Source organism: Mauremys mutica, chromosome 2, assembly GCF_020497125.1.
Source record: "Mauremys mutica isolate MM-2020 ecotype Southern chromosome 2, ASM2049712v1, whole genome shotgun sequence".
Taxonomy (NCBI): Eukaryota; Metazoa; Chordata; order Testudines; family Geoemydidae; genus Mauremys; species Mauremys mutica.
The window spans coordinates 60595426-60610307 of NC_059073.1; the positions used below are offsets into that span (position 1 = coordinate 60595426).

General features: G+C 38.9%; 2 long non-coding RNA genes across 5 annotated transcripts in view; one reads left to right on the plus strand and one right to left on the minus strand.

Moving 5' to 3' along the window:
- The window catches only part of LOC123364694, an 88185-nt gene that overhangs the window by 52130 nt on the left and 21173 nt on the right, over positions 1-14882 (plus strand). The window contains exon 3 of one of the 2 annotated variants that reach the window (XR_006577232.1): positions 9983-10328. The exons of the other annotated variant lie outside the window; for it this stretch is intronic. This is a non-coding gene — a long non-coding RNA (uncharacterized LOC123364694). Of the gene's footprint in view, positions 1-9982; positions 10329-14882 lie in introns of those variants that run through there. 2 annotated transcript variants of the gene reach the window in all.
- LOC123364693 overlaps positions 1-14882 on the minus strand; it is an 85072-nt gene that overhangs the window by 29299 nt on the left and 40891 nt on the right. For 2 of the 3 annotated variants that reach the window (XR_006577229.1, XR_006577228.1), the window contains exon 2: positions 12567-12636. This is a non-coding gene — a long non-coding RNA (uncharacterized LOC123364693). Of the gene's footprint in view, positions 1-11116; positions 11234-12566; positions 12637-14882 lie in introns of all 3 variants that reach the window. The other variant, XR_006577227.1, reaches the window with a different exon arrangement.

The following is a 14882-nucleotide window of genomic DNA, read 5'->3' on the forward strand; positions in this document are numbered from 1 at the left end:
GAGAAACAAAGCATTGGCTGCTGGTTGCTGCCTAGACTGCCCTGCCCTGCTGCCTTGCCTGACCCTGCCTTGCCCGACCTCGCCTCCCCAACCCACTGACCCAGCATCATGGATTGGATCTTCTGTCTATTGATCTCTGCGAGAACTCTGACCTGCCCTGGACACCAATTGACCTCTCAGCCACCCAGCCACCTGCGCACACTTGACTACTGCTCTGGACTGCCACTGGGATTTACAACAGCTGAGGATGGTGATTATAGGCTGCAGCTGTCCTCTCCACCTCCTCTCAACCCTTCCCAAATGTCCTGGTACTACAAGTAGGGAAAGGTGAGGAATTAGTTGGAGGTTCAAGCTAAACATTTTTAAACTAATGTAAAATGGAACTAAACATTTTAAAACTTCTAAAACAAGCTTTGGTCTGAGGGACTAATGTTCAAGCTCATCCTGATTTTACCCAATCTGGTTTGCCCATGACTAAATGGGAGTTGAAGCTTCACTTTCTTATTTCACCTCACACTTACTGTCTACTAATGGTATGGGCTAATGAAGAGTGCTTATTGAAGAAAATGGACAGAATCTACTTTTGAGGGGATGATCTTCAAAGGCCATAAGGGCAGCCAGAAAGTCACTGAAATTCAAAGAGAATGGGTGCTTAACTCTCCTTTGAGCCTTTGAAAATCTCACCCTTTATTTGTATCATAGTAGTTAAAAGCAAAAATAGGCTGGCATAACTTCCAGTGAAGAGAACTTCAGAATCCCTATCGCTGTAGTTGTATTTTTGTACCCAACGAGCATTTTATATTTTCATTCCTTTCCTTTTTGTTTAAATATTAAGACTGTTAGTGGTGGTGCACAGCAACTGTTGTAATCAAGAACTATACTTTTAAATATTTGTATTCATTGTAGTCAAGGAGTCTGTATTTTGGCCAATTAAGTCTTAATCAGGACAGAATGTTTGAATGTTAAAATATACAAATTGCATCTGACCCGCTGGCATATATTACCCTTCTCGTTATGGTACTCACTCTCCCCTCCCCCCCCCCGATTTAAAAGGCACAGCCACAGTCTCTCATTTCTAAGCAACACACATGCATGTCCCATTGCTGACAAAGCCCTGAATCTCTCCTAAGACTGAGTTCTGTCATCTTGTACAACCGCAACTGCAGCAGCAGACAATGTCTAGATTAAATTGCTTTGTCTTATTTTAATTCTTTTCTCTTTAACCTGTAACTTTAAGTTTCTTTCTGAACATCAGAAAGAATGAAAATTTCCATGCATCTATATCCTGTAAAAGAAGATGTAAGAGTATTGTTTTAGTCTTCCAGAGAGTTGCTGACTTGTAGTTGCTTGAGGTACATCAGTGTGAGTTTGGGAAATCTTACACACTCCATTTTGTCTTCATTGGAGGATTTCATTTCTCAGGACTGGCAAGCCAGCACCTTTCACTAGCTCTAAAATGCATTTTTTAAAATCGTTTTTCAAGTATGGAAGTTAGGAACGTAATGGAACCTTAGTCAAAGAACTCAGAGCTGGATTAAGTCATAGACACAATAGGCCCAAACTTACAGTCCCAAATTCCAAAGTCAGGTGAAAATCTCAGAATCCCTTTCTTTTCTTTCTTTTTAAATAAAAAGTAAGTCTCTAGCCCTCATATTTGTGCAGAGAAGCTTCAAAATGTGAACCTAGTGTAACCAATGCAATGATATGTGCTTGGGTCTTGCAGCTGAGCAGGAAGCATCTCATCTATTCTGTTTCAGCTTTACGGCTTTCCAGGTTTCTCCCAGCTCTTAAACGTGTGTTTCAGATTACTTTATCCTCTGTTTTTGTTCAGTTGCATTTTTCCAAGTCAAATCTTATGATTTGCCCATATCTCTAATCTCTCTAGGCACTCCTGATTTGTTTTACTTATCTTGCTCGCATTTGCAATTCCTCACAACTTAGTATTTTCTGTGAATTTCATTTAAAGTACTTCTTACTTTTTCTTCATGATCATTAATTAAGATATTTAGTAAGAACAGATCTATAACTGATCCCTGCGTTACCACTTTAGCACTTCCCTATGACTTGATATTGCCATTTAGTGTGCCCCTAGTTTATGGTCTGTCAGGCAGTTTTCAGTCTATTTGACAGAGTGCTTTTCTAAGCCGGTTTGAACTCATTTTGAGCTAAATTATGCAACCCATACTCACGAGCATGAGCACTTATAAAAACAGTCCCACTAAAGCCACTAGAACTATTCACATGAGCAAATGCTTACTAGAGTGAATAAAATCTCCACACTCTGCCCTGCAAAGGGTGTGGGTTTTTTGCATATAATTTATTGAGTAAACACCCTCAGCCTTTGCCAAAAATTCAAACAAAACCATTTTTTAGTTTTGAATTTTTTTTTCCTCCTGAGTCTCCCAGCAGTTCTGGCTCCATCTAGAACTGGATGTGGAAGTGCCAAAATAATGTGGGAATGGCTACTCTTCTGAAATTTGGGGTTCTGATAGCTTGAACAAGTTTCATTAAGTACCTGAACCTTGGAGCACTTCTCCAAACCAATGACGTTCACCCATTATGAACGTTGAAGCAGGTTTTGAAATCAATGGGAATTGTAAGAATGCATCTCTGGACAGAACATGGCTCTGTGTGTACTTGTGTCTATAGACAGAATTCAGCTCCTGGTGTGTAGAGATTATCATAATGAAAGAACCCCTCACTAATACTGGATCACATAATCTTCTGCTGTAATTTTTCATACACACTACTTCTGCCATTTACCAATGTCAATACAAAATCAAGACAACTGCTAATATCATTATAGTTTTAGATAAATATCCTAGAACGTTGCCTCATTAATCATATTTTGTGTATTTAAAGTCAATTGTAGCATGGGGAGGGCTATACATGGTGGAGGGCTTTGATCACTTTGATCAAACACAGACCACCTCTGTCTCCTCAGTGCCACTATGCACCATATACATTTTCAATATTTTTGTCATAATAGCTACCAGTCACTGTAGTTGAGATAAAAAAGGGGTTGTAATTAAACATATGATTGGATCCAGACATTTTAATCATACCCTCTATCTATTTTTGCAAAGCAGGCCTCCTGTTTTTTCAGCAGTTCACTTGAATAGCCCAGGGATGACAATTTGCATGCTAACTGAATTCATGTACCATGCAGATTGTACAGGACATCTGTTGCTGATTGTTTTGGTCCTCTGCTTTTCAAACTAAAATATGAAAATGCAGAAGGTAAAAGGCAAATTTTCATGCCAAGGACAGAGAGCAGATTGTTCTTCTTTTTTTTTATGGATGGCTGTGTTGTAGCTATTGATAAATGTCACTATACTTATGTTATCCCTCTGGACATACACTAAAATACTGTGCTCTAAATTGCTGCAATTTCCTAGATGCTTTCCCCCTTCTCAATTTAATTTTGGCACAGCTGGCTTTGACATGACTAGAAGAGTCCCACCTCCCCAAATATTCAGCACTGTAAATCGAGAGCTGACACTTCCGCAGAGGTAGGAGGAAGGGAAGTGAGAGAGGGTGCTCTCTCCCTTGTGTCCTACAGAATCCGCTTTCTCTGAGAAGGGAAACTGAGGAACTGGCTCAGGTTGTGAGAGGGGCAGAGAGATTTCCCAATGATGGGGTGGGGGGCAGACATGGGAAGGTTGAAAAATATGATGACATTGGGAGGAACTAAGAAAAATACTCTAGTATGAAGCCGAATGCCACAAGGACAGTTGTAGAGAGCTCTAAAATTTAGAGCAAGAATTGTCATAGAAAAGTAAAGCTGCATATCTGTATTGATGATATATTTAGGTATCTAAATAGTATGTTTAGTAGTATTCAAGTGGGGAAGCATTTAAAAAAATTAAGGAACTTTATTCTTTTCAGAAGTGGATGGCCTCTGTGTGCATTCATGTTAATAATAACTAGGGAGAGATATGAAATCATCACTTTGTCAGTTTCTAATATTTCACATTTGCCAGTTATACATGCAGATGTGCTAATCCTGATTCAATATGTGAAGGGTGCAGGATGCCTGATTCATGCTTTTTGTCACCTTGGGTAGGATCAATGTCTTGGTGTCAGTCTGCACTGAATGCAGAAGATAGCTTGAGACAAAAATTAAGAAAATATCTGTCTCTACTAATCCTTCACTAACTGCTAGTTTATTATGGAATTAGTTTGAAGGATTTGTTATACATTCAAGATTGCAATGGGAACAGATCAGGGTTAAATTGCTCATTATTGCCCCAGCTCCCTTAAAACCTTCCACTGCTATGGAGCTTATTCATTCTGCTGTGTATGTGAAAACCTGCTTTGCTTTTACGGTATAGACATATCCAATATCGGGGTCAATTCTCCCACAGATGCATGGATCAAGTGCTTTGTTGTTAAACAATGTCCTACAAATAATACTTAATATATGAAGTACCAAGGGCATTTTAAAATATTGTTCACTCCTCCATCAATATTCACCACTGTCATGGAGAGATGATTGCAGCAGAATAGTGTGCTTTTGGTCCTCTTTGGGAAATGTGTGTCAGATCCCAGAAAAAGCCTCCATGTTGGTCTTTCGGATCAGTCCACGTATGAACAGAAGGATAGAAAAAAAGATATGTTATAAAGACACAGCTGAGACCAAGAAAATTCAGGGAACTATTCTAACCTGCACCTTTGTTGTCACAAGCTTGCTGTTCTGCTAGTGGTGCTCCATAGCTACCTCCCAATGAGAAACAGTTGACTGTTTAGACAAAGGTTAGGTTAAACAAGAAGTCTACTGCTGCCACTTAGAAATTAATTACTTGAATCACTAAATGAATTTTGGCTAAGGGACAGAAATTAATCTTCCATGAACATTTGTATGGACGATTCTTTTTTTCATGAACAATTATGAAAGGTGAATTGAAAGAGTGAAAACTTTGTGCATCAAAATTCAATTTCTAATTTTCCAAAATGTTTTTGGATAATTTTTTGCTGCTATTCACTCAGATCTTTTAGGAATATCTCTGACAATGCTTGTTTAGCTTTATTTGTTACCCAATGGGCATGTAGCTAGTTAAGTTCACTATGAGTACAGACATTTCTCCAGGAGTACAGACAGTATCAGCATCAGGTTTTTTTCATTCTTGAGGTGATAATAGCTTTTGGTAAATTATTCAGAAAATTTAAGCTTGTAGAATGGCAGTATATGGAAAGGAAAATGTTACAAAGCTAAAAATTGTAAAAGAATCCTATTAGGAATTCTTCTAACAAAAAGTCAGATACTTTTATTGAACTTGAGTGGTCCCTAATTATTTTTTTAAAGTACAAAATCCTTTATTTTTTCTTATCTGGAGTATGAATGATTCATACAGATTAATATTGTATTTTTAGAGCATGTGGTAAAACATATTTTATATTATAGGGTGTCTGAATTATTACTCAGAATTGGAAAAATCCTTTCTGTTGTATCCCACTCTTTCTTTTTGGATATCTTATTGTCATCATCTAAAATTTATGTGTCTTATTCTCATAAGCTCTGGTATTTATTATTGAGCACCTTCTGTCAAGGCAAGAGCAAAATGATAGCATAGACAGCAACTGTTGGATCATACTTTGCATTCAGCGCACTACCCCTTGATCCTCACTGTAATCCTTCAATTTTATAATTAATCTTCATATTGTTCCCAGTTTAAAGAAAACATACATCATTATTTAGTAGTTTTAATATAAAAATATACAATATCTAAGGATCAAATCCTATAAAGACTTGCTTAACTTGAAGCATGTGATTATTTCTAATGAAGTCAGTGAGTCGTTTGCAGGAAGGAAACCTCAATCATAGAACGAAGGGACCACAGGAGGTCTTCTAGTCTAGTTCCCTGCACCCAAGGCAGGACTAAGTATTATCTAGACCATTCCTGACAGGTGTTTGTCTAACCTCCTCTTTAAAATCTCCACTGACCGAGATTCCACAACCTCCCTAGATAATTTATACCAGTGCTTAACCACCCTGACAGTTAGGAAGTTTTTCCTAATGTCCAACCTAAACCTCCCTTGCTGCAATTTAAGCCCATTGTTTCTTGTCCTACTCCCAGATGTTAAATAAAACATTTTTTCTTCCTCCTCCTTGTAGCAACATTTTATGTACTTAAAAACGGTTATGTCCCCCCTCAGTCTTCTCTTCTCCAGATTAAACAACCCATTTTTTAAAATCTTCCCTCATAGGTCTTGTTTTCTAGACCTTTAATCATTTTTGTTGCTCTTCTCTGGATTTTCTCCAATTTGTCCACATCTTTCCTGAAATGTGGCAACCAGAACTGGACACAATACTCCAGCTGAGGCCTAACCAGTGCAGAGTAGAGCAGAAGAATTAATTCTTGTATCTGGCTAACAACGCTCCTGCTAATACATCCCAGAATATTGTTTGGGTTTTTTTGCAACAGTGTTACACTGTTGACATATACTTAGCTTGTGATCCACTATGACCCCCAGATCCCTTTTTGTAGTACTCCTTCCTAAGCAGTCATTTCCATTTTGTATGTGTGCAACTGATTGTTCCTTCCTAAGTGGAGTACTTTCCCTTTCTTTATTGAATGTCATCCTATTTTCTTCAGACCATTTCTCCAGTTTGTCCAAATCATTTTGAATTTTAATCCCATCCTCCAAAGCACTTGCAACCCCTCCCAAATTTTATAATTGTGCTCTCTATGTTATTATCTAAATCAATGATGAAGATATTGAACAGAATTAAACAGAGAACTTTTCCCTGTGGGACCCCACTTCATATGTCCTTTCAGCTTGACTGTGAACCACTGATAACTACTCTCTGGAAAAAGTTTTCCAACCAGTTATACACCTACCTTATATTACTCCATCTAGGTTGCATTTCCCTAGCTTGTTTAGAGAAGGTCATGAGAAACCATATCAAAAGCCTTACTAAAGTCAAGATATACCACGTCTACCACTGCCCCCCATCCACAAGGCTTGTTACCCTGTCAAAGAAATGAAGGTGTCACTTTTGGAACAGCATCATGGTAGAAAGAATATATGCCTTTTTTTGCTTCTTTATGATTTATCTTAGAAATAGCAGGAATGTCACATCTGGTCTTCACTGGTTTTGCTGAAGCACTCGCTGGTGGTCTGAGTTGTGGACTATGAGCTCTTTCAGCCCTTGATTGAAGAAGCATTCTTTCTCACAAGTGTATCTCTGATGGCTATTTTAAAATAGTAGCTTAAAATGCAGGTTTTTGTTTTTATCATCTGTATAAAAATACTTTCCCTTTCAATTAATCAGGTTTCACATGCATTTTATGCAAGGGCTTGTCTACAGGGGTTTGATTTTTAAAGCACATTAATGTGTCATAATCAGTCTTGGAAGACCCTGTTGGTGCATTCCTCATAGTTTCAAACAGCACTACATTAAAGCACACCATCGGGGTCTCAAAGTCTGCCCTGTGCCACAGATGGCTCATCAGGCTAATGCAGTTTAAGGCACATCAGTTTCCACAGTAATTGTACACAAGGAAGTGATGTGGCTAGCATCACGTCTGACCACCTTTTACCTCCTTAACCCTGTGGATCAGGTCCCCATTTTGCAGCTGGGTGAGAACAAGTATGAGATCAAGTGACCCTCAAACCCAGGCTTTCCAGGATTGTAATCAACTGTCTTAACCACTTGGCCGCTGCACCTAAGCAAGGGCAATACAGATCAATTAATGCACTACACATAAAAAACCTCACAACCCTGTACAATTCATTACCGCACCATGCAGAAAAGCTAAAATGGAAAAAACCTACTAGTTCTCAAGTTGTCTATAGTCTTTCAGGAAAAACAGGGTAGACAAGACCTACATTTCTAAAGTAAAAATCAAGGGGGAAAATGATTCAAGCCTTCTTTATGCATCATAAAGAAGTAAAAAGAAAACAAACCTATTTGTCTGTTTGCTGGTGACTTTAATTTCAGAGACTGCCAGCACAGTGTTGAAAAATGAGTTTTGACCACTATATTACTCTTTTAAAAACTGGTAATTTACAAATTCATTATAAAATACATTTTTCAAAGATGTGGGAAGGGGGAAAGGTTCATTAGAACAAATGCTCAATAACTACGAAAAATATTAATTAAAATGTAGTTGTAAAATGACATGTCTCTTTATTAAGGAAAATAATATATATTGCAAAGTGGAATAAGGTAGAATTAAATGTGTGAATTTCACAGTATTAAAAAAGAAAGAGGACAGGATCAGCAGAAAATAGACTGGATCGTCAGCCTATCTTCTGCTGATCCTGTCCTCTTTCTTTTTTAATACTTCAGCCCTGTGATGTATAAATTAGAGGAAGGAACAGATTTAGGACTGCAATCCCTTCAATATCTCTTTCATCACTTCAGTCTCCTCTCTCACTAACTCCAAAGAAATATGCTCGGTAGTTGACCCCATAATCTGACATTAAATTCAGGCCTGTCCCACAAGTTTTGGCCTGTTCCCTCCAGCTAGATCCCTAAGAAATGGGCTTCTTCCATCTCAAAGGCTAGCTCTAACAAGAAGTGACTAGTGGTCATTTGCAGTGTTTGAAATGTTCTTATTATACAGGCAGAACTACACTGGGAGCTAGAACCTTGTTAATTTCCCATTAAGTTAGTTTGACAAGTCAAATTCTTTGATACCGTAAATGACAATAAACAGTAAGTATATGAACAAAAGAACCTGATTCATGTACTTTTATGGTTGTTAGGTAATTCAATAAGAATGGCAGAATTTAAAAGTAACTGTGCATCATACAGCCATAAACAGACTTGTTTTCTAGTGCAGATCAAAAGAATCTCTCAAGGCAGTATCCCATCCTTTAATTCTGCTAGTATAATTACTAATCAAGTGAGTGGAATGTTGGTGTTAGACTTTCCAGTAATGCTGAATACATTTGTTTAATCACTGGTACTTCTAAGTTCAGGACAGTGTATTCTACCCAGAACAGCAAACTCAACATGGCAGGTGATCTAATTTGATCTAATTTGTCCACATTCCAGACAAATTCTAAGCCTATTACAAAGTCCACTGGAAAGACATTCACTGTGTATCAGGCATGTACCAGACTCCCTCTTGTTACACTGTCTCTGTCACAAAGTTACCATTCATGAGATCCAAGCTAATTAGATCACATTACAGACTTATCAATAACAACATTTTTTGTAACTTACACAAACCTTTGCTCCCAAGAATAATGATTAATTATACAATATATAATTAACACACTATTTTAAGATGTGCCAAACATAGAGTGTCTAAAGATGGGTTGCTACAAGATGTGCCAAATCGCAGCTGGATACTTGTGGACTTCCCCTTGTTATGAGTGGTTCTCCTACCATGTTGTAAAACGCAACCCCATGTCATAGCATAGGCCAGTCAGAATTTTAAGGATTCTTTGGTTTAATGACATTCTGGAAGTTCTGCTTTCTGTGGCTATTACCCATGAATGATGACATCTAAGGTTTGCTGGTAGGTTGGGTAAGCACTAAATACGTGATCTAAGCATGCACCTCCAAATAAAGATACCCCAAGTTCACCAAACCACTTTGATTCAGGTCTAATCCTAATGTCCATATTGTGTGACCCAATCATCAGCATTGACGAAAGAAGGAAAGCAATCTTAGTCTGTCACAAATAGAGACAAACAGGGGGACCAGTCCTGCAAATTCTTTCTGACTCATAGGTTGCAATTTTCAAAACTGACTAGGAGATTTAGCCATTAATTTCAGTGAGCTACGTAGCTAAATCTAGCTGAAATTGAAAAGTGTAATGGTAGTTCTTACCCCAGCACAGAGTCCTATCAAGGAAAGGGGCAGGATCCTCAGCTGGTGTGAATCAGCATAGATTTAATTACTTTAAATGCAAATAATGTATTGACTTCAATGGAGCACACATTTCCCCCCTCCCCCAAGGATCTGGCCCAATAAATCTATTTTTGAGAATAAGCACTGCATTGATAAGGGTTTTTTTGACAGGGTTGGCCCTCCGAATAATAGCACATCAGCAACATTGTTCGTATCATGAGCAGAACAGAAACACATTCAACACTGAAAGATTTGTATAGTGACATACAAGCAGCACACATTTAGTTCATCATCTGGTCCCCGGATCTAAAGCTAAGGACATCTGCACTTTGCTTTCTCATTTAAATCCTTTTCCACAGAAGCAATACATAACACACCCAGTGAACAAAGCAATGCCAGCTGATTAACATCTGTTGGTTTGATTAAAATCATATAGATGGCAGAATTTCAGGTTCCAGTAACTCTGGCTTGCACTTGCAACAAAGAAAGACATTGTGTAACCTGCTGCTGTTGCTGTAGCAGCTCATATGCTTTAGATTCACATTTCACACCTGAAAATGAGGATCTAGGCTGCCTGGCCTGCTTGTGTAAACTCCCTTTTATGTTAAACCAATAAAAGATATTAACAGACATTCCAGCTACTGTCCTTATTGTGGAATAACATAATAGAAATTTTAGCTCTCAGATTAGATTGTATGAGTGAGATTTAGCTGTGAATGAAAAACAGAAGCAAAGGAGGGCCCATACTGAGAGAGGACACTAGATTGGGAGGGCTCTGAGTTACCTGGGAAATAATTATTTGTAGTATCTGCCTAGTGGGTCTTGCCCACATGCTCAGGGTCTAACTGATCAGGAAGGAATTTCCCCGGGGTCAGACTGGGGGCGGGCAGGGGGAGTCACCTTCCTCTGCAGCATGGGGCACGGGTCACTTGCAGATTTAAACTAGTGGTAAATGGTGAATTCTCTGTAACTTGAAGTCTTTAAACCAGGAATGGAGAACTTCTGTAACACAGTCAGAGGTTAGGGGTCTATTAGAGAAGTGGGTGGGTGAGGCTCTGTGGCCTGCAATGTGCCAGATGTCAGACTAGATGAACACTTTGGTCCCATCTGACCTTAAAGTCTATGAGTCCAAATTCTAACTCATGAGAGAGTCTGGTGGGCCTGTCATATCCACATCCACACTTCATTCTCTTTAAAATCCCCATTCATGGGAGCTCAGTATTTTGAGTTTTGTTATAGCAAGGGTGATTTCAATAGTAGGACAATGTGCAGATCCGCTGGAGGAACTCCGAACAGTATACAGACCTTAATGAATTATGCCTCACAAAACACCCAGTGAAGCAGCAAAGATTTATCTCCATTTTTTTTTTCAGCTGGGGAAACTGATGAGTGACTTGCTCAAGGTTGAAAGATGTGGCAGATCTGGGAAGAGAAATGAGGCTGCTTAGTTCAGAGCCTTATTGTTTAGTCACAACACTGAACTACAGATCAGTGACAGAGACTAGCACCATCTTTTAAATGAAAACTGTGAGTGGGTCTCCAATTCACAACAGAGAGCAAGCCCTGGAGAAATGGTATTTCTTCTAGATTAATGCAGATGAGCTAGGATGTGGGATCTTTTACAACTGCTGTGTCTCTTTAGTAGATAGGTCTGTAAATTTTCTGAGTATCCTCAAAAGCTTAAGTTTTCCATCCAAATGAAGAATAAATGCTAATACAAAGGTTTGTGCTCTTGATTCCTGGTGCAGTACAAAAGATGGAGATAAAGCTTTTCTAGTCTAGAATTCAAGATACAGGACTCTTCCTGTCACTCTGATGAAGCCCCAAAGTTTAGACTTCACTATGCATAAGCAGAAGAAAGGGCAGGTTGGATGTAGAAAGGGCTGCCCAGAAAAGCCCCAACATCGCTAGTTAGTTAAACAAACAGGCTGACTGATATTAAACTAATTTTTTTTAAAATATATGGTATTATGAATCTTGTGACAAAATGCACTGTGCTTTGGAATTAGGGCTGACATTTTATCAGTGTGTGATGTGATGAGTTGTCACTGTGAAGACAAGAGGAGGGGATATACACTTCACTAGTTCTACTGCTGACTGACGAATACCTCTGCTAATATTTGCTCTGCTTGTGTCTGATCAGAGCCACACATGGCACAGTTATGTTAGCTGCTCCTGGGGGACTCTGTAGCTAGTTGACATTTGCCCAAACTTAAATTAGCCTCAAAATAAATGAAACATTTTTGGAAATTCATAGAGTACGATGTACTCAAACTTGTGCTCTGCTTTTGAAATCTTGCAAGATAACCCAGTTGACCACCTCTCTTTTCCCTTTCCTCAATTCCATTCTACCAAAATGAAACATTGGTGGGGGGAAATGAAATTAGCTGACAAAAGTCTTCATTAGACACAGGTAAACATGAAAGCTTTGGTTAAAACATTGATTTGTGAAAGACATCATCATCATCATCAGGTTAATGATACGCACATCAGATATCATCAGAGAGCTACAGGGATTTCCTTCTCCATTAAGAGAATGAAATGATAAAATGCCCTTACAATGTCTTTTTCTTTCAACAAATGGATTTCTGCAGAAGTCTGTGGTGAAATGTCCCAGATGGTGCTTTTTAATTGCATTGGTGCGCGTGCTTTATAGTTATGGGACAGCTTTCCTAATTGACTTGGTTCTGAATATTTTTGTTGTTGTTGTTAACTTTTAAAGGCCAGCATCTGTTTTGTACAGCAACACACTTACCACTTTGGTGGAGAGGTAGAGGACACAATCTGAATGACTCAGTATGTATGGAATGACTTCAGAGATCCATCTGGAAATTGTAAATAAAAGGATGTTTTTTGAGAGACACCAAAAGCCTGGGAACACACAAACATGGGCCTGATTTACAGATCACATGCCCTATGGCTTCCAATCTGACACCCCAAAAACATCCCCCACCTGTTATACAAAAAATCTTTATTACTTTATCATTGGAACTGTACTATCAGAGTTAAGGTGTAATGCCTCATATCCACATCTCTGGATTCTGTTTAGAGAACATGAGCAACTGCTGCGTGAGGTTATGTGCCTAAGGACTGTACATAGAGTGCAAGCAAGGGTTGAAGATGTGACTGTGCTGATACATTGTAATTCATGTGGATAAAAAAAACAAATATTTACCAGCCAAGGCAATACCTAGTGCTCAGTAGCAAATAGAAACCTTGGGAAAAGGACAGAGAGCTAAGACTGAATGACTGAGAAAGAGAGTCAAAAGAATGGGATCGAGGTGAGATGCTGCCCTTCTTGCCTACTGTGTATAGCTCCATCAAATCTTACCTTCACTCCAGAGTAAACCATGAATATTGCAAGATCATACAGACAGGTGGAGTCAGGTTGTTCTAGGCCAAACAGTAAGTTAATGAATAGCATTTTAAAAGTATGTGAATTGTAACCTCTGAGACGAATAGGGATTTCAGTTTTGAATCAAAAGCAACCGATAAATAAATATCCCTATAATTTGCCTCCTTTTCACAGTCTCTGCTGCCTTTCAATTCCTTATCATGCATACGGAAAATGTGGGAAGTGTTCTGCTGGCTATGTGCTAAGGCATATGCATTCTAAAACTACTTGGTAGCCAGAGGTTGAATGACTGCTCTGAGATTATTTCCATCACCATCAAGGGCTAATGAAACACTTAATTTCAATGTAAAACCAAATCAACCAAGCCCCTCCACTTTAACTATATTCAATGTAAGACAATTCTGGTTCTTTGACATGAGATGTCAGCTATGCATCTATGCATATGAGAAAGATGAAGACTGACATCAGGAAGAATCTGAAATTGAGGCATAGGTGTGAATGTCACCCATGTAAAGGTGACAGGTAAAAACCCTGTGAGCCAACAGCAGCCCTAAGAGGCAAGAGATAAATTGAAAATAATAAAGGATCCTATACCTTGAGTTTAAATCCTTATTCATAGGCCAGCTATGTGATAACTTTTTCCTATGAGTACTGCAAAATGAATATTCCGAGAGAGAAGAATATTGATACCAAGATACCATTCCTAGAAAATGAGAAACCTTATAGAAAATGAGATTGATGGTTTAAGAACAGGCAGGTGCATCGCATAAAATGAGAACTAATGTAAGGCCATTGAAGTTGGCCACGAAAGATCAGGAGACTGAGGTAAGATTGAGAAATGTTGGGAAGGAAGCAGAAATAGAGTGAGGGTAGAGCTCGGGACTGTTGGGTTGGGGAAAAGGACTTGGCTGAGGGAACATGAGGATGGAGGGGCAGTGTGAGAGAGAGAGAGGAAATCATAGGGGTACAGAGAGCAGAAGACAAGCTGAAGGGGCAGAGGTGGGAACTGTGGGAGAATATGAGAGGTTAGGAAACTGAGGGAAGAAGTGCAGGCCAGGTGAAAACAAAGAGTTGATGGGGGACAGGAGAACTGGGAGAGCAGCGAGCAAGACTGTGAAAGGAGTCAGAAGATGTAGAATGATATGGAGAAGGGGACAGTAGAGTGATAGGGGAGGGAGATGGAATGACAGTTTCCCTACACCAAAGTGTTAGGAGAGGAAAGTGGAGACCCCACTTAGCAGCCAGCTGGGAGGTCTGTGCATTTGGGTGTGCATCTGAGTTTGAATTTTCAACTTGAAATGGTCACATACCAATCCAGGATAAGAGCTTTCCCTAAAGACTCAAAATTCAGAAGGCAGGACAAAAAAAATGATTTATTACCATCTTTAAAAAAAAACTCTTAATTTTAAGCCAATCAATGATTGGTTTGGGTCCAATGTGATTGTTGAACAATTAAGGTTAGCATCACCATAAACAGTACTACACTGTAAAAGAGAAGTAACTCCTGCTGCGCAGCATTCTTAATGGCCTAACCCAACAAGAGGTCAGCTAGAAAATGTAGACTTTTAATCATCAAATCAATCTTTAGGGACACAAGGAATATGGTGTGTCCCCTTTTGGATTCCTACATTCTGGCAAAGGCCCTTCAGTTCAGTGGAGCCTGAATGAACAAGACAAGAAGATTAATTGCAAGGTATGACTTCCAGACACATTATT